The following is a 21240-nucleotide window of genomic DNA, read 5'->3' as shown; positions in this document are numbered from 1 at the left end:
TTTTAAACAAAGATAGCAAAAGAACAAAGAAAAATTGATAATAGGAGTAAATTAGACAGTTGCTTAAAATTGCCTGCTCTATCTGAATCATGAAAGAAAAAAAATGGTTTCAGTGTTCATTTAAAATTCATGCTTTTTAAATAAAGATAGCAAGAGAACAAAGACAATTTGATAATAGAAGTAAATTAGAAAGTTGCTTAAAATTTCATGCTCTATCTGAATCATGAAAGAAAAAAATTGGGTTTAGTGTCCCTTTAATGTCCCTTTAATTTGTTTCCCTTTTCAAAACAGCATTCAGAGTCTACAACTACACTATGCTAAAATAGAATACATAACATTTCTGAACCGTTTACTATTTTTTTTACCATGCACTAACCTTTTACTGATGAGGAAAAGAAGGGGTTAAACAATGAATGCTTTTAGGAAGCACAAAAAATGTAAACGCTCCATCTGCAGCTTTCCAGTGGGGTTTTGTTGATAAATTTAAAATCAATAAAGCTTTTGTATGTAACAGATCTCTCCCTGTTTGCTCTTTTATCCAAACAGATACAGACTACAACAATTATTTCTGTAACTTATATCTGTGAATTTTGGGCTTTTGTAAACAAGTACTGAAACAGACAATAATTTGCTTTTAAATCTATATGTTATTTATTGCTGGCACACAACAGCTATACTTGCATAGACATGTAAAGGGACAAATGATTTTTATTGTTAGTTTGAAGGAGGAGGTATTTCTTTTTGGATTTCGATATGTAACCAGAAGTTTTGAAATGTCTGATTTATTTTGCAGTACAGCCATCTCTTCCTCACTGTTAAAGTGATGGTAAACTTTAGCTAATCAAATGACATATATATATATATATATATATATATATATATATATATATATATATATATAATCTATGCCATTCAAAATGTATATGCTTACATTTTTCTTTTTAATCTCTCCGTGTAAAGGGTTAAATTCCTGCCTATAGTAATGCTTGATTCTATTGAATGTTATGTCGGCCCTTAGGAGGCCTATGAAGAGAGTGGGTGGGACAGCTCTTTGTGTCACAGCCCAGCCGAAAGAGGAAATGAAGGTGTGCAGCAGAACAGAAGATTCCAACAAGGATTACCTTTATTCACCTGAGGAAACAGTGTATCACTGAAAAATGTGTTGTGATTTTAATGTTTGTTACTTATTTTAAATATATAGTGCTTTTATAGTAATCTCTGATCTGTGGTCATTTGTTTTTTGAGGTTTTGAGTTGCTATTATCCCTTGTTCCAGGAGTCTTTATATGAAGGTTTGAGGATTTTTGGGATGCACCTCTGCAACACCTTACACCTTAACCACTTTGAGATGGACTTGTGTGCACTTCTTTAACTCCTACCATACTTTATGGGGACGAGGCATTGCCGCTATTGAAACCATCAACATTATATAACATTATATATCAGCCGACTCGCCTTGAGATAGCTGTAGTGTAACTTAGGTTCCAAAATGGCAGCACCCATGATTACAGGGAGGTGCATGAAATGTGTTTAGTGTTTAAAGGGACATGAAACAAAAAAATTTTTTTTTCATGATTTAGGTAGAACATACAATTTTAAACAAATTTCCAGTTTACTTCTATTATCAAATTTGCTTTATCCTCTTGAAATCATTTGTTGAAGGAGCAGCACTTCATTACTGGTTTCTAACTAAACTCATGGATGAGCCAATGACAATTGGTATATATATATATATATGTAGTCACCAATCAGCAGCTAGAACCTAGGTTCTCTGCTGCTCCTGACCTTACCTAGAAAAAACTTTCAGCCAAGGGTAACAAGAGAAAAAAGCAAATTAAATAATATAAATAAATTGGAAAGTTGTTCAACATTGTATGCTCTGTCTAAATCACGAATGTCTAATTATGACTTTACTGTCCCTTTAATGGTTTTTTAATTTCCTTTAAAGTGTATAGCAAAAAGCTAAGCAACAAATTCCACTAGTAGAATGAAATTTGAGCTTGATTGGCTTTGGGCTTTAGAGTTATCACACATGAGTTATTTCAGTGTAAAATATACAATTATCTTCATTGTACAACACAAATACTGTAGCAAGCACTGTGCTAGCACATAAAAAAAACATTAACTAAACTTGTGCAACACTGAATTATTTTTAAGGATAAATCATTCTGAACTAATTTTCTAAAAAATTAATGTTTTTCAGAATATTCGTGTGCTGCACTATTCGATATTTGGTTCGTTTAAACTGAACCAAATATTGAATATTCGTTCACATTTGAATTCATTTTTATAAAAATGAATGTAAATATTCTCTTACTCCTGTCACATTTAGATACTTACCCGTAGCACTATGGGGAGCCGCGCTAATCCTCTTCTTCTTCATAGACTCCGGACTGCGCTAATAGTAGGTGGTCGCATTAGTGTTTTCCCCTGCTTGTTCTAGAGGAGAAGATCCTTTAGCACATGCTCTGAGATCCGCTGCACTAATGTTCATATAAGCACAGCCCTGGAGTCTATGAAGAACAGGATTAGCGCAACTCCCGAGTGCGCTACAGGTAAGTAATACACCTATTTCAAAGCATAACGAATATACTTATACATAATATTCGTTACTCTTTAAATGAGTTAGTGCATTTGCTCGGATATTCATTTAGTTAAAATGAAATTAATATCTGTATTATCGTTACAAATTTGCATTCCTAAGATTAAGCATTGGGAAAAAAAAATAGAGGGCTTGATTATGAGTGAAGAGCAAACATTTGTGCCCGAGCGATAAGGGGTTTATCGCGAGGGTTTGCACTCGTCGGGCTTACCGCTTGTATTATGAGTTGAAAGTAAACGCAATTGCTGGAGCACAATCACGATTTACGCTAGAATGATTAGCGCAACTTCAGAGCTCTGTGTAACTGTTTTGTGAAACATAAAAGTGTCACAAAAAATACATTATAAAGTATAGTTATTCTCAATAAAAAAATATTTAAAAAATATTGCACACAAAAGTTATAAAGGCTCCAAGATACTAGGGGCAGATTTATTAATGTGAGGGCGAACATAATCTGCTGTAGTGAATCATGTCCGCCTCACATCGATAAATGCAGACAGCATACGCTGTTGGCATTTATCATTGCACAAGCATTTCTAGTGAAATGCTTGTGCAATGTCACCCCCTGCACATTCGCAGCCAATCGTCCGCTAGCAGGGGGTGTCAATCCACCCGATCGTATCCGATCAGACTGAATGCTGTCCACCGCCTCAGAGGTGGAAGACGAGTTAAGGAGCAGCGATCTTACGACCGCTGCTTCTTAAATTCTGCTTCAGGCAGACCTGAAGTGGAGTGGGTCGGAAACAGCATCCGCTGCTTCATAAATCGACCCCTAAGTCTCAGGTGTTAGAAAAAAAAGTAGGCAAAGGACTTTAGACACATATATATATAACTGCACTGGAGCCCTTTGCCATTAAGTCGATAAAAACATGTAAAAGCATATTTATACAATATTCATATTTAATAAAGGTTTTAACTATGTATTTACTGTAAATATTTCACATTCCAATGCTCTGCACATAGTGGAATATGTTCTATGTATTTCTAAATAGCTATTCCTATATATATCTGTATATATCTATACCTAAATATAATCATGTATATATATAGACATATATAGGTAAAGACATATATTGTGCCAAAATACCATCAGATATATATAGAAATATGTATTTATGAATAAATAGAACATATTTTGCTATGTGCAGAAAATTGAAATGTGAAATATTCATATTTTCATGTTGGGTTAGCACAAATGAGAATATGCAATCGGGTTTGCGCGAGAGTGGGGTGTTAGGTTTTTTTCCACTTTTTTTCCATTGACTTCTATGGTGGAATAGGTGAACTCTCACGCTATATTCTAACTTCTGATTTTTGCACTTGTCGTGTTAGCGTGAGAGCGAAAACAGTTCACTTTAAACTTGTAATACGAGCGCAAAAAAATCTTACTTGTAGCACAATAAATGCTCAAGTGGAAGCATTAATTTGCTCTCCACTCATAATCTGGCTCCCAAGCAGTATTAACACTCCATACTGCTTGAATTTCTGGCCACCAGCAGGGCGGGTGTCAATCAACCCGATCATATTCGATCGGGTTGAATTGTGGCGATTCCTGTCCGCCTGCTCAGAGCAGGCGAACACGGTTATGGAGCAGCGGTCTTTAGACCGCTGCTTCATAACTGCTGTTTCTGGCGAGTCTGAAGACTCACCAGAAACACGGGCCCTCAAGCTCCATTTGCAGCTTGATAAATGGGCCTCAAGGCCTTAAAACGTAATTTAACCGATCAGGACCTGCGTAATTCAAAGTTGTATATTTCCCTGAATGCATAAGAAATCAAGTGCTGCTGAATTCAGAATGGTTAGGGTAGAACAATAATCACACAAATGGAAATACACTGCAGAAAAGCAAGTAAGATTTATTACCTTCATACCGCTAATTTTTCACATTAAAATAAAAATATTTTGTGATCTTATTTTATAATACCATGCCAATTTGGGAACTTATCTACCCTCTGCAGAGAATGGGCAACGGGCCCTGTACGTCCACAACACTATCCTCTGCTCTCACATGAGCAATCACATAAGAGCAGGGCCTGTCAATCACCCTGGACAAATGTGTAGCCTTTGAAGTGGCAAAGAGGGTAAGAAACAGTGGCTACTCATACTGCAGTAACCTAGCTCCATTGAGTTAGCCTGCCCCACAGGGGCTCCAAAGCAGCATCAAGTGCTAAATACATGAAGCTTATTCTATTGGAGCTATAGTTAAGTCAAAATTAAACTTAAATTGATTGGATAGCACATGACATTTTAAACAACTTTCCAATTTACTTCTATTATCAATTTTGCTTAGTTCCCTTGGTATTCCTTGTTAAAGAGTGTACACGTGTCTTTAGCCATCCGGCAGCAGTGTTTGCAACAATCTTTATAGCAATTTTATACATAGTTACAAATACTTCTGTCATAGACTGCTAAAGACACGCGCGTGCTCCTAAGCACCTAACAGCCTACCTAGGTTTAGTTTTCAACAATGAATACCAAGAGAACAAAGCAAATTTGATTATAGAAGTACTGAAAAGTTGTTTAAAATTGCATGCTCTATCTGACTCATTTCATTTTTATTTTACTGTCCCCTTTAACTATTTATTTCTAAACAATACACTATTTTAAATATATACCCTTGCTTCTATATTGCACAGCGGGCACGCAGAGCTTTATTTGTGGATTGTGTTTTCGCTTAGTAAAGTGCACACGGGGGGATTACTCCAGTTGGGGTACTGTTGCTTAGATAAATGGGGTAATCTGTGCTCAGCTTGGTCTAGAAGTGCTTACAGTCCCAGGTGGAGTTTGCAGCTGGATAAAAATATCAAACAATAATTAGAAGGATGAAGCCAAACTCCACTTGACTATTATATTGTGCTAACTAATTTATTTAGTTCCCAGTCTGTACCCAATCCAATGTTTTATCTTCAGTGGGGTAATTTATGACAGTATGGGACTAAATGGGAAATGTATCCACATACTTCAGATCAGGGATCAACAATTTCTGATTTTCTCTGTTTCAAACAGGTACCCAGCACTGATATCATTTATTTATTGCCTGCTAATCATCTTTAGCTATTCAACATGTGCATTTGTTTTGTTACAAAAGCACATTCGTTAACAAAACACGGATAATCATCTTGTTTTCATGAAACAATTATTCGAACGAATGTAGCACGAAATATAAAGCAAACTAATGAATAATTTGTCAGTATTTAATAGTTTCCTTTAAATAGTTAAAACACTTACCTTTACTGTGCTGGAGAGCCGTGCTAATCCTATTCTCTTCTTCCCAGAGCCCCAGCCGCACTAATAGGAGGATAGGAGGCTTAGCGTGGCAGCTCCCATAGCCGGCACTGAAAGAGAAAGTCCTTTAGTGCAGTCCCTGGGAGTCTCTGCACTAAGCCTCCTATTAGCGCCCCGGAGCTCTTTGAAGAAGGATCGGGATTTGCGCAGCTCTTCAGTGCGTTTTATGCAAAAAATTAACTTTTCACCTGTAGCAAAGGAACATGTATACTCATTTAACAAAAACAAATGTAAGTGTTCCATGAATAGTTAGTATTTGTTTAGTTTAAAATAAGGCGAATAGCGAATAACACGGGCATTCGGGCAACGAATATTCGAAATACAAATTATTTTGAATATTCAGAACAAAAGATTTGTCTGAACTGAAAATATTCTAATAAATATTTCTCACGTATATTTTGTCATATCTGGTAAATTATTTGTCAGAACAGATAAATAGACTTGTGAGATATTTAGTAATTTTCCAAGCACAGCTCCCTAAAGTGAAACTTGCTGTTTTTGTTTTGTAGTTAATGTTTACTGTTGCAGCAAGCGGATCCAAGAGGAATCTAGAGACCTACAAGCCCGAGAAATGATTAATGTCAGATGGACTAGCTAGGAGCTCAGGCGTAGGTGTCATGGAAGCCATGTAATTTATAGCTGCCACCCAGATAAAAACTAACAAGGAAAAGATAAGGAGGAAGATGTAGCGAAGTCAGCAAGCAGGAAACAAAGATGCTGATATAAAGAAACCGTGAGGCCAACATTAAAATTTCATGATTCAGAGAGAAAATGCCATTTTAATAAAATTTCCAATTTACTTTTAATATGACAATTTTGTCATTCCTTTGCTATCCTTTGTTGAAAAACATACCTATGTATGCTCAGGAGCAGCAATGTGCTACTGGGAGCTGGTTGCTGATTTGTGGCTGTAAGTCAGCCCCCCTTTGCCTTTGGCTTACCAAATGTGTTCCCACTATCTCCCAGTATTGCACTGTTGCTCCTCAACATACCCTTCAACAAATGAGCCAAGAAAATGAAAAATATTTTCATAATTGAAGTAAATTTAGAATGTAAAATTCACTCAATTTCAGATTATTGGTTTGTCCCTAGAGTTTTCTCTTCTTGGGGTAATTTAAATATAATAGACGGCCCTCGTATTTAGACTTAGTGACTCTTTATTCCATGTTAGTCTGTTCATATTACACCCCTAGTTTTCAGTACACCCCAACATAGACTTGCATACAAAGAGTTATATTGCTAAAAGGGCCAGCTATCTTCTTGTGGTTTCTTCTTTTGAGATGAAAACGTGCACTTCATATTTTCATTCTCACTAGCAATATGAGGTAGTTTCCATGAGTGCTGAAACTACTAATCAGCTAATCCACTCCCCGGTAATTTCCCGACTTCACTACTATAATAACCTACTAACTGGCCTCTCTCTCTCTCTCTCTCTCTCTCCCTCCTCTCCTCCCTTCAATCCATCCTAAATGCCTCAGCCAGGCTGATCCGCCACTCCCAACGCTGTGTATCTGCTGCACCTCTCTGTAAGTTCCTTCACTGGCTCCTCATTCACAGCTATATTAAATTCAAAATTCTCTCCCTGACCTACAAAGCCCTTACCAACGCTGCCCCCCCCCAACTATCCTCACTCATCAACAACTATACTCCAGCCCGCCACCCTAAGATCCAACAATTGACCTGCTCCTTGCATCTTCTACCAACACTTCCTCCCATGCTAGACTGCAGGACTTCTCTTGTTGCGGCACTTACCTTCTGGAATGCACTAATCCTCACGCTGTCATACCTTCTCGCTAATCTGTTCTCCTTTAAAATGCTCCCTAAAGACGTTTTTTGTTCAGGGAACCTTATCAACCAAGTCATCAACAAATGAATTAACTTACCTAATAACTCTAATCTAACTCTGTACTAACATTCTTTCCTTTGCAGTCCTCACCTCCTGTTTCTCTTCCTCCTACCACATCGTATATTGTAAGTACCCATGGGATAGGGCCCTGAATTCCCCCTGTATGTTTTGTTAGTTTTGTGCAGTGTCTTATATTCGTATTGTATCACTGTTGTACTTTTATGGACAGCGCTGCGAATCTGCTGGCGCTTATAAATAAAGAACAATAATTATAATAATGTTCAGTTTTTTTACCTTAGCTCTTAGTTGGTAGTAATTACATTAAATAGAAAAGCAGAGGGTTATACTGTCTTATCTAAATATTTTAGTGTCTGTATATTTTTTTTTGACTGAGAGACTTATCTACATATGGTAGCTTAACGATTAATATTTTATTACCCATAATGCAGTTTAACTGTTGTTTCGTGCAGTGCCTTTTTATAACATTACTAAAAAAGAATTGAGGTTTAGCCATTTCTTATTTATAGTCATATTATTAATATTATTACCTGAATTATATGTCCTTCATTACTTGTATTTTATTTTGCATGCCCTTTTAAGGTTGCATGGCAGGTTTTAAACTGCATGCAACCTATCCATACAGCATAATTGTAGTAGTATCTTGGAGATTCCACACAGTATGTCTGATACCCTTAAGAAGATTCCTACATATACCTAACATGTATATCTAACACACATGCAACATGCAAATGCAACATGTTTGTAGTAGAGACTTTGGTATTTTATTCATAATGAGATAATCAGGTTATTATTTTCAAATCACAATCAGATCATTTTAAATAGCACAGGGATTCTGTTATGTGACAATACCGACACTGTCATTATTGTGATATTTCCGTATCATCATAGGTAACCAGAAACTAGCAGCACTAGGTGTGTTGCTGAAATTTTAAACATAATGTCAAGGCAATGTCAAATCTCAAAATTAAAAGGGACATGAAACCAAAATTTTTCTTTCATGATTCAGATAGAGAATACAAATTTTAGACAACTTTCTAATTGACTTCGATAATCTAATCTGTTTCTTTCTCTTGGTATCATTTGTTGAAGGAGCAGGGCAATGCACTACTAGTTTCTAACTGAACACATGGGTGAGCCAATCACATTCAATATATACTGTATATGCAGCCACCAATCAACAGCTAGAACCTAGGTTCTCTGGCTGCTCATGAACTTGCCTAGATAAACCTTTCAGCAAATGATAACAAGAGAAGGAAGCAAATTAAATAATAGAAGCGAATTGGAAAGTTATTTTAAAATTGTATTCCTCTATCTGATTGAAGGAACATTTTGGGTTTCATGTCCCTTTAAGTTTCATAAATCTTAAAAAAAAAAAAGCAGGGTTCAATATACAGGATCAGGAATGATTTTTTCATGAGCTTGTAGAGAGTAACACCCTGATATAGACAGCATATTGAATATTACACAAGACATGTTGCAAGAGTGTGGTTGTGTTATGTTACATAATTATATGCTTATTTATTTTCTGTAGGATTCTAAGGGGGCCGATTTATCACGGCCCGAATGGGGCCATATACCCCTGTTTTCCGCGCTAGCCTTCAGGCTCGCTGGGAAACAGGAATTAAGAAGCAACGGTCTTAAGATCGGCTGCTCCTTAACTTGTATGCCTCCTCTGAGGTGGCGGACAGCAATCCGCCCAATCTCATACCATCGGGCTGATTGACACCCCCTGCTAGCGGCCTGAAGGCTCGTGCGGAAACAGGGACATCAGGGGCCATTTGGTTCATGATAAATCGGCCCCTAGGTGTGAGTTTCTTTGCAACTGGAAAGAGTGGTGTTAGTTTTTTTTACAGAGAATGAAATACCAGCGCTAATCAAAACAGATCTTCAAAATACACAAGAGCTCCCCTCTGTATATAAACCAATCTTTGTATATACAAAGAAAATATTGTTCCAATCCCTGTATATACAAAGAAAATATTTGTAACTAAATATTTTTACACATAAAGAATTGCACACGAAGTAATAGCACAGTGTGTATATATATATATATATATTTATATTTTTTTATATATTATTTTATATGATATTTAAATGTGATTATCTTTATTTATTTAATTATGTCTGGACAAATTTGTGAATGTATTTTGATTCTTGACAATTAATTTATGTATATCAAATTTTACCAGTGGAGTGTTTACTTATGGTTATAGTGATTTTTTGAAGATTAATTTTGTTTCATAATTTGGTTTTGTTTGTTTATTAGGATGATTATGTATATATGTTTTTTATATCATGATTGCATAATATTGATCTCTGTATGTATTATGTTTCATATATTTCAATATTGTTTTTGGGTCGTTTATTTTATTTTATCATGTAATAGGGTGTTTTGTGTACTATATACCATCAGAGGGCGCTCTTGCTCTGTGTATAAATTGGTTATGCGATATCCCTCTGAATCACCACATTGGAACTTTTTACAAACTTTACCCATGAAAAAGTCCGGCCGGGTCCGGACGAAACGCGTAGGGATCTCACGAAGGGTGACTTGTCTCTTCAGACAGTTTTGACAGCTGAGAGGTTGAGGCCTAAAGGGGGACGCTCCAGATCCTGTATCTCGCAGTGACGTCAGACGCCGACTTTCTGTTCGGCGGTCCACCGCTACATCTGGACATATTTCTGCCTGCTTGTTCAGGACTCAGACTGCCGCTGTTTCTGATTTTAACCGGGGAATACATCTGCTTACCTAAGTGTAAGTTACTATGTTTATTTTAAATATTTGTCTATAATAAAATACTCAAGCTTGTTTGCGCTTCTTGTACCTCTTTTGCTTTAGTTTTTTTAATTAAAATATGTTTTTAATGTTATTCACTGATTTTTTTACATTGGTATTTGTATCTGTTTTGATTTTGGACCTGGTGACATATCGTAGAAATGTTTTTATTCATGGTTTTACATTTCAACATCGATTATAATAATAATGTATTCAGTATAATTTGTTATTTGGTGAGAATCTATCATCATCAAAAAGTTCCTTACCATTACATTTCAACATCGATTATAATAATGACGTATTCAGTATAATTTGTTATTTGGTGAGAATCTATCATCATCAAAAAGTTCCTTACCATTGTTGCCATGTGCTGCGCATACGTGTTTTTCTGGTCTGAGCATGTGCAGATAGCTGGCCCATATGTCTTATCTGTTGATCTGTGCATTTTTAGTATTTATCAAGTGCCTTCTTGTTGAACACAATGAGGCCCATTTATCAAGCTCTGTAGGAGCTCGTGGGCCTGTGTTTCTGGCGAATCTTCAGACTCACCAGAAAGAGCAGTCTAAAGGCCGCTGTTCCATAACCCTGTCCGCCTGCTCTGAGCAGGCGGACAGGAATCGCCACAATTCTACCCGATCGAGTACGATTGGGTTGATTGACACCTCCCTGCTGGCGGCCCATTGACCGCGAGTCTGCAGGGGGCAGCGTTGCACCAGCAGCTCTTGTGAGTTGCTGATGCAATGCTGAATACGGAGAGCGTATTGCTCTCCTCATTCAGCGAGGTCTTGTGGACCTGATCCGCACTGTCGGATCAGGTCCACAAGACCTTTGATACATAGGCCTCCATGTATCCATTGTGTGGTTGATATTTAAATGATACTTTAAGGTCAGTTGGATTGCCAATGTCCTTGTTGCCCAAACATCCTATGAGAGAATTTTCCAATATCCACTCAGATCCAATGTGCTCTTTTTTAAATATTGAAATGGTTTTATTATTTGCATTGTGATCACACGAATGACTATAAAGACGTAATGGTAGCCATAAAAAACAGACAATAAATATGATCAGAAAGACTGGAATTTACCACAATGTTACTTGTTTAAATAAGAGATAAGTACCATGTGACTCAATTTACGTTAGAACAAAATATCAAGTAATTCACTTTTTCATTGAGAAGCAGCACTGTTCTACTCTATTCAGATATTGCATTTGGATATTTGAATGTTACACTTTAAAATTTGACATTATCCTTTGTTTGATAAGGGAAAAAGTACTCAAAAGATGTATTCTACCATCTAAAATAAAATAAAAAACAAAAAACATTAATCCATAGTTTTTCACTGTTATGCTTTCAATTCACACATGGAAATCCACCCAAACCATAATAAAGTCTTGCAAAGTGGGTCTCAAGCTTATTCCGATCTATTAAAAAAGTTATAAAAATGTAGCAGTATGCAACAGAACATTGTTTTAAGCATAAACTAGTTACTTTTCTAAAAATATGTTCTCTGTCTCCAAGGTTTAAGTCACTGGTGCATCTGTCAGTCTCATCTACCCTCCATCTTGTGGCTCACATGTTATTGCCTCAGGTGGACTGTAGAGGGGTCTGAGATGGATGTTGGTTTTTGAATTGGTATGATTAAAAGCCTTTTATAGTTGTATTCAACATTTTACAATAAATGACAAAACAGTGAAATAAATAGGGAGGTAAAATTATGGGGGAAAAGACTGATTTGTGGTGTCTGAAGCTCTGCGTATCTAATACATGTTGTGGTTTCACAATATGAAGCTGAAAAGCAAAGTTCTATTATGCATGGCTCCAGCTTCACTCATGTCATGGTTGATCTCACAGTCCATTTGTCGCCACCATTTGCCTGCCTTGGCTCCACCCCTGAGTGTAACTTTGCCTCTGGGTCTCTCAGCCACCAGCTTTCCGGTCCGCGATTCTATCTGAAAATATTGGAGCCAGAAAATTACAATCCAACTTCAAATAATTCACACCTCTTTGAGGAACAATAAATAAATTAACTTTAAATGTTTAACAATGTTTTTATTTTGTTTTCACAGAGAGGCTGGAGTGCTTCCTGCAAAATTTAGAATCTTGACCCTGCAACACTCTGCAGAGCGATTGCTTGATCAGTGTAGCGGATCTCATTTATATATGATCCTAATTGACAGTGACAGGAAAAACAATATAAAGTATAAATAATAAACTTAAAATATATAATAATAACAGTATTTTTAATGTAGTGTTAATTGCTTATATAGAATATGTAAATATTAAATAATTACATTAATGTTTCTTTAATTTAACTGTTTGCCATCATGTGATCAAAATTAGCAGGACTTATGAATGTAATCAATTTTCCAATTACCAAAAATATCAGACATTAGTCTTTACAAATCAGCTGCACAGCATATAGAAAGCACGGTTGCCATTTTATGGGGTAAATGTACCAGAAAAGCATTTTGAAAAATTGCAACTATTAGTTAGAGACATCACCAAACTACCTCATGAAAAGTATGTCAAACTGCTATAAATCATTTGCACAGGATAACAGTGTTATCTGTAATATTCTGCAGAAGCATATATTCCCAAAAGTCAATATAATATTTATTATGATTCTCTTTAAAATAATCATCAGTTGTAGGAATCCATTAAAGGCAACTCTCACCCCTCACACACACATACTCACACACACACACTCACACACATACACACATACTCTCACACACACTCACACACACACTCTCACACACATACTCACTCACATACTCACACACACACTCACACACACACTCACACATACTCTCTCTCACACACACACACACACATACAATCATACTCTCACACACACTCTCACACACATACTCACACACCCACACATACTCTCACACACACACACACACACTCACACACACATACACACATACTCTCTCTCACACACACACACACATACAATCATACTCTCACACACACTCACACACACATACTCACACACTCACACATACTCTCACACACACACACACACACACATACTCACACAAATACTCAGACACACTCATACACATACTCGCACACACACACTAACAAACACTCACGCACACACACTCACACACATACTCAGACACACTCATACACATACTCACACACACATATGCACACACACAGACACACACATACTCACACACACACACATTCTAGTTTTATTATTTGTTAAAAAATAATATTATTGACATCTACTCCTCTTTATTTCAACAATTTTCAAAAGAACATACTTTTGCCTCTCTTTACCCTTGACAATGGAGCACTAAATAATTCTACATATTTGCTAATTAATTAAAAATATATATATTTATTTGACTGATTAAAGTTATGACTGTAAATATATATATATTTTTATGTTTTATGTAAAAAAGGGTCCTTTTATGTGTATCACAGTCAATCATTTTACATGTATAACATAGATAATAGCTGGAGGCTTACAGATTGATTTTGGCAGGCACATATGATAGATAAATTATGTATGGCAGAAGTTACAATATACAGGGCTATCTTTAATATTGACTGGACCCTGGGAAAAAAATTCTTGCCCCCCCCCATGCAGTTTCGCTCTCCACCCCAACATCCCAAATAAAACAACTAAATCAAAAAATGTTTTTTAATTATTAGCCCAGCAGTGGATCATCCACTGCTGGGCTAATCATTTAAAAAAATGAAATAAATTGCAATATGTGAAACTGGACCTAAGCAGTACTAATAAGTAAATAAATATATAAATTCCTCCACTGTGGATTCATTTAATATTCTTTTGAATGTGATTCTGGTGTGAGGTTAGCTGGTTAAAGAGATTTAGGGCAGCCAACAGGAGCAAAGCAAGGTAAAGACTGAGGAGGAAGCATGGAGGTGTAAAATCTGAGACAGAGAGAAAACAAAAACTATAAAAATAAACCTTACATTAATGTGTGAAGTATCAGCATGACACTATACATCAGCCACAGCAGCACATGTCACTTCTTTGCTAGGAACAAGTTCCCTCTCACCCTGCACTAGACAATGCTGCATGGGCAGGGGTGTGTTTGCACTCACTTATTCTTCCTACTGACACCTTTCTACAAAGCACTGTTCCCCTAACAAACTTCAGTTAGTTGATATTAGGCCACAGCAGAAAGAGCAGGGCTAAGGGGACCAGCAGGCTGGATGCTGTCTGTCCAAGGTTGCATGGATACAGTGTGAGATGAGTCACACAGCCTCAAGACTGAAGAGAGCAGTGTATGCAGCTGCACAGATGCTCAAATCCTCACGTCCTTGCCGCTCCAGCTTTCTGCTGCATGCTCCTACAGTCAGCCCTACCAAGAAACAATCCCCACCACCAGAGCAGATACCTGGTAACAGTGGTAACCCCAGTAGGACCTTTTCTGATGCAGTGGGAATGGCTGGATACCGAGTTAGGGCTTTGCATTCAGTGCTGCACAGTGCACATCTAAAACAGCACATGGCAATAGCTTGGCATGTCACATGACACCGGCACGGTCTGGCACAGTTTTAAAAAAATAAATATATAAACAGAGTACTTTTGACTGTGACAGTATAAGGACTGAATGTGTGTTTTTTTTTTTTGTTTTTTTTTTAAGGACTCTTGGGCCCCTCAACAGAAACTGGGCCCTGGGCAGCTGCCCCTTTTACCCTGTGTTAAAGACGGCCCTGACAATATATGGCAGAAAGAAAGGCAGACTGACTCATATATATATATATATATATATATATATATATAGAGAGAGAGAGAGAGAGAGATAGAAAGATAGATGATAAATCAATAAATAGATCTGTAGGTAGATAGACAGATAGATAGAGAGATAGATAGATAGATTGATCGATGATAGATTGATTGATAGATAGTAGATGATAGATAGAGAGATAGATAGATATATAGATAGATAAACTGACAGACAGACAATCAGACAGATGGACAGACAGACAGGCAGATAGATTATACACGACTGGATTGAAAGACAGACAGACAGACAGACAGACAGATAGATAGATAGATAGATAGATAGATAGATAGATAGATAGAAAGACAGACAGGCAGACATATAGATAGCAGATATATATTTTATTTTTTCTTTTGCAGGGAGCAGTCAATGGGGCATATCTATCAAGCTCCGTACGGAGCTTGAAACCCCATGTTTCTGGCGAGCCTTCAGGCTCGGCAGAAACACCAGTTATGAAGCAGCGGTCTAAAGACCGCTGTTCCATAACCTGTCCGCCTGCTCTGGGGAGGTGGACACACATTGCCGCAATTCAACCCTATCGAATACGATTGGTTTGATTGACACCTCCTGCTGGCGGCCAATTGGCCGCGAATCTGCAGGGGGCAGCGTATTGCTCTCCGCATTCAGCGAGGTCTGTCGGACCTAATCCGCACTGTCGGATCAGGTCCGAAAGACCTTTGTTAAATAGGGGCCAATGGACGGAGATTATTTTGAAAGGTATTGGCCCCTACTTATCAAGTGGTCGACTTTCTTGCATTCGACCACCAATACGCTCATCTAAGTTCACCTAACATCGCTGCCGCTGACCTGAATACGTTCTCCAAAATTATCAAAAAAGCTGTCAAAAAGCCGCGCACCAAGTACGGGGCGATGAGCAGCGGACTGCTGGTAACTAACAGTCATCGATCTCACTGCTCTTTGGCTTTTTTACAGCTTTCTTGGTACCCTGTCACTAAACACCCACACTATACTGTTAACCCCCTATACCGCCACTCCCGGACCCCGCCACACCTAAATAAAGTTATTAACCCCTAAACTGCCGCTCCCGGAGGCCACCGCAACTCTAATAAATGTATTAACCCCTAAACCGCCGCTCCCGGAGCCCACCGCCACCTACATTATACATATTAACCCCTAATCTTCCTCCCCCTATACCGCGGCCACCTACATAAAGTTATTAACCCCTATCCTGCCGCTCCGGAACCCCGCAGCAACTAAATAAAGTGTTTAACCCCTAAACCGCCGCTCCCGGAGCCCACCGCCACCTACATTATATTTATTAACCCATAATCTGCCCCCCCTACACTGCCACCAACTACATTTTATTTATTAACCCCTAATCTGCCCCCCCTACACCGCCGCCACTATATTAAATGTATTAACCCCTAAACCTAAGTCTAACACTAACCCTAACACCCCTAACTTAAATATAATTTAACTAAATCTAAATAAATGATTCCTATTTAAAACTAAATACTTACCTATAAAATAAACCCTAAGATAGCTACAATATAACTAATAATTACATTGTAGCTAGCTTAGGGTTTATTTTTATTTTACAGGCAACTTTGTATTTATTTTAACTAGGTAGAATAGTTACTAAATAGTTATTAACTATTTAATAACTTCCTAGTTAAAATAAATACAAATATACCTGTAAAATAAAACCTAACCTAAGTTACAATTACACCTAACACTACACTATAATTTCATGAATTCCCTAAACTAAATACAATTAAATGCAATTAAAAACAATTATCTAAAGTACAAAAAAACAAAAAACACTAAATTACAGAAAATAATAAAATAATTAAAAAAAAATAAAACTAATTACACCTAATCTAATCCCCCTAATAAAATAAAAAAGCCCCCCAAAATAATAAAAAAGCCCTACCCTATACTAAATTACGAATAGCCCTTAAAAGGGCCTTTTGCGGGGCATTGCCCCAAAGTAATCAGCTCTTTTAACTGTAAAAAAAAAGTACAATACCTCCCCCAACATTAAAACCCACCACCCACACACCCAACCCTACTCTAAAACCCACACAATACCCCCTTAATAAAACCTAACACTAACCCCTTGAAGATCACCCTACCTTGAGACGTCTTCACCCAGCCGGGCAGAAGTCCTCCACGAAGCTGGGCGAAGTGGTCCTCCAGACGAGCAGAAGTCTTCATCGAAGCCGGCCAGAAGGAGTCTCCTTTTTTGCTTTTAAACATTGCTTTGTGCCTGCTGGTGAGTGCCAGGTTTTCTGTGTGTTGTGTTAATATTTTTTGTAAGTTTCACTATGGACCTGATACCCAGGCAGTTCAGGGGTTAACTGCCTGGGTTGCTGGAAACTGTTCTGCTGTGTGTCAGTATTCAGGGTATAGAGTTTACAGGTGACTTAGAATGTGTACCCTGTTAGGTCTTAGGGCTTCATGTACTAACAGTGAAAGCTGCTCCGGAGTCCTTGCAGGGCAGGTGGCGAGGGAAAATCACCAAGAGCTCGGTCCCTCTCGGTGATTGACAATCCCTTCTTGCACCCATTGGTCTTACGAGACAAAGGGGCATTACACGCTCACTTAGCTAGTAATGATACATACGGGCAGAGGATCCAGTTCATCCACTGCCTGTATTTAGCGAAGGCGAGCAGACAACCTCTTGAGCTGAGATGCTTGTCCACTCGCTCCTTCTTACATGGGGCCCTTAGAGTGTGATCCTTTCCGGTGTAGGACAGGGGTGAAATCCTGAAACGTCACTCTGTTGATTAAAGTCGTTTGCCACATTAAACCGGTGAGTGCTTGCTTTTGTAGGAAGTGTTTGGATTGTTTTGCTGAGTACCCCGGTCAAAAGAATTGTATCGTGAGTGTAAAAACGTATGTACTATTTATAAATATATATATATATATATATATATATATATATATATATTTATTTCCACAAAGAGGGTTGGAAATTACTTAAAGGTAACTTCCAAAGACTATCTTTCACCTGCACTGGTAATGTCCATTAATAAGAACCCCAGCAAAGGGTCACCCCCCTGTTCGAAAACCACAGAAAATCAATTTAACCAAAATTTATTCCTGAATATTCCCATGTGGGTACTTCAGAGACAAACAACTACAGAATATTTTAAATAAATCAATTGCATGACCTTAAAAAATGAAAACTTAATTGTTCAAATAAATTAATAATTGATGAAATAAAGAAATGGTAGGCAATGTGTCTATGCTGTCTAAGTGACCGGTCACTGAAAAAATAATAATAACCTCCCGGGGAGGTAAAAATAGAGAAAGGTTATGTATAATCCAGGGTATACCAATCCCTTAATCCAAGGATCCAGATCTAATCATTTAGTCGCTGAAACTTGCCATGTCCATGGTTATCCGAAATGTGAGATAAATCAAAATGACACCATATGATTTACCCCTATAGTTCCATGAACTGGGTCCCCAATGTTCTTTGGATCTTCCAAAATTGTGACAGTTTGTGTGTGGTCAGTGGCAGATAGTGCTCTTATCTCCATTTAAAATGGGTACTCATTTAAATATACATATATACAGGGCTCAACATTTCAAGTCCTAAGCTAGAAGCCAGGTCAAAATGTTACTTGCCATTGATCCCACCCATCACCTACCCAAACCACAGCCACTACCTCACCCCCTTTTTGCATCTGTCTATTGTGAAACACCTTATTTTGTAATATTTTTTTTAATATTTGTAATTTTAAATCATAACAGATTAAGTCCTTTTAATACAAGTATTAAAAATATTTACATTTGCTGCACATTTGGCAGTGTATAGAGAGTGTTTATCACCTTTTTACATGATCAATAGTGATGTTGCGAACCTAAAAATTTGGGTTTGCGAACGGCGGACGCGAACTTTCCGCAAAAGACTTCAATAGGCAGGCGAATTTTAAAACCCACAGGGACTCATTTCTGGCCACAATAGTGATGGAAAAGTTGTTTCAAGGGCACTAACACCAGGACTGTGGCATGCCGGAGGGGGATCCATGGCAAAACTCCCATGGAAAATTACATAGTTGATGCAGAGTCTGGTTTTAATCCATAAAGGGCATACATCACCTAACATTCCTAAATTGTTTGGAATAACATGCTTTAAAACATCAGGTATGATGTATCGATCAGGTAGTGTAAGGGTTACGCCCGCTTCACAGTGCGCAGTGTAGGTGATATACCTGCCCTGACCATGCTTTGCAGACCAGGTATCAGTGGTCAGATGGACCCTGGCCCCAACACTGTGTGCCAGACATGCCATTATAGCAGACTTATATGGCTTTGGCGTTGCTTTTTGCTAATTAGAAGGCTGCTAAATGCCACTGCGCACCACACGTGTTTTATGCCCAGCAGTGAAGGGGTTAATTAGGGAGCATGTAGGCAGCTTGTAGAGTTAATTTTAGCTTAAGTGTAGTGTAGTAGACAACCCAAAGTATTGATCTAGGCCCATTTTGGTATATTTAATGCCACCATTTCACCGCCAAATGCAATCAAATTTAAAAAAAACTTAAATTTTTTCGCAATTTTAGGTTTCTCACTGAAATTATTTACAAACAGCTTGTGAAATTATGGCACAAATGGTTGTAAATGCTTCTCTGGGATCCCCTTTGTTGAGAAATAGCAGACATATATGACTTTGGCGTTGCTCTTTCTGGTAATTAGAAGGCCCGCTAAATGCTGCTGCGCATCACCGTGTATATGGCTAGCAGTGAAGGCTGTAATTAGGTAGTTTGTAGGGAGCTTGCAGGGTTAATTTTAGCTTTAGTGTAGAGATCAGGCCTCCCACCTGACACATCAGACCCCCTGATCCCCTCCCAAACAGCTCCCTTCCCTCCCCCACCCCACAATTGTCCCCGCCATCTTAAGTACTGGCAGAAAGTCTGCCGAGTACTAAAATAAAAAGGTTTTTTAAATTTTTTTTTTTTTTTTTTTTAGCATATGCTATAGTATACATATGCTGTGATGTAGCATCCCCCTTAGCCCCCCAACCTCCCTGATCCCCCCAAAACAGCTCTCTAACCCTCCCCATCTGCCTTATTGGCAGCCATCTTGGGTACTGGCAGCTGTCTGCTATTAATTCACAGTCAAAAAAGTGTTGTTTTTTTTAAAATGTACACTACTGTTTACACCAGATATGAGTGGTGGCACTGGGCAAGTGGGCACAGTATACGCTGTGAGCCTGACACACACGCTGGCAGGCAGGCAGGCAACTGCAATAAGATTACACAGGGAAAAAAAAAAAAAAAAGCAGACTGATGTTCTAGCCCTAAAAAGGGCTTTTTTGGGGGTGCTGTCCTTACAGCAGAGATCAGATGAGTCCTTCAGGACTGTAGTGGACACTGAATACACTAGCCTAGCTATCGATTTCCCTATTAAATCAGCAGCAGCTACACTGTCCCTCCTCTCACTAAGAATGCAGCTTCCAAATGAATCTAAAATGGATGCTGTCCAGGAGGTGGGAGGGTCTGGGAGGGAGGGGTCTGCTACTGATTGGCTGTAATGTGTCTTCTGACTGTGAGGTACAGGGTCAAAGTTTACTCAATGATGACGAATAGGGGGCGGAATCGAACATCGGATATGTTTGCCCGCCGAGGTGAATGCGAACATGCTATGTTTGCCGGGAACTATTCGCTGGCGAACTATTCGCGACATCACTAATGATCAAAAGTTCAATCTAAGGTTCAAGTCAGCAGGGACATGAAATAAATCTGTTTAGTGTCCAATTAGCTATTTTTTAATTTTTGCATGGGTAGTAAATTGGACAAATAACCATGGTGGCCTTTAACTTGAAAAAAGGGACAATCATTTTAAATAGCTGTTTTTTTCCTGCAGAAACTAACACTTATAGTGATCTTGTTTATACTGCAGTGTTTGCTATAGAAAAACTATGTAATCAAGAGGTAGTGACAGTGGGTGGAGAATAAAAAGTGT

Source organism: Bombina bombina, chromosome 9 (genome assembly GCF_027579735.1).
Source record: "Bombina bombina isolate aBomBom1 chromosome 9, aBomBom1.pri, whole genome shotgun sequence".
Classification (NCBI taxonomy): Eukaryota; Metazoa; Chordata; class Amphibia; order Anura; family Bombinatoridae; genus Bombina; species Bombina bombina.
This window is presented reverse-complemented; position numbering follows the sequence as displayed.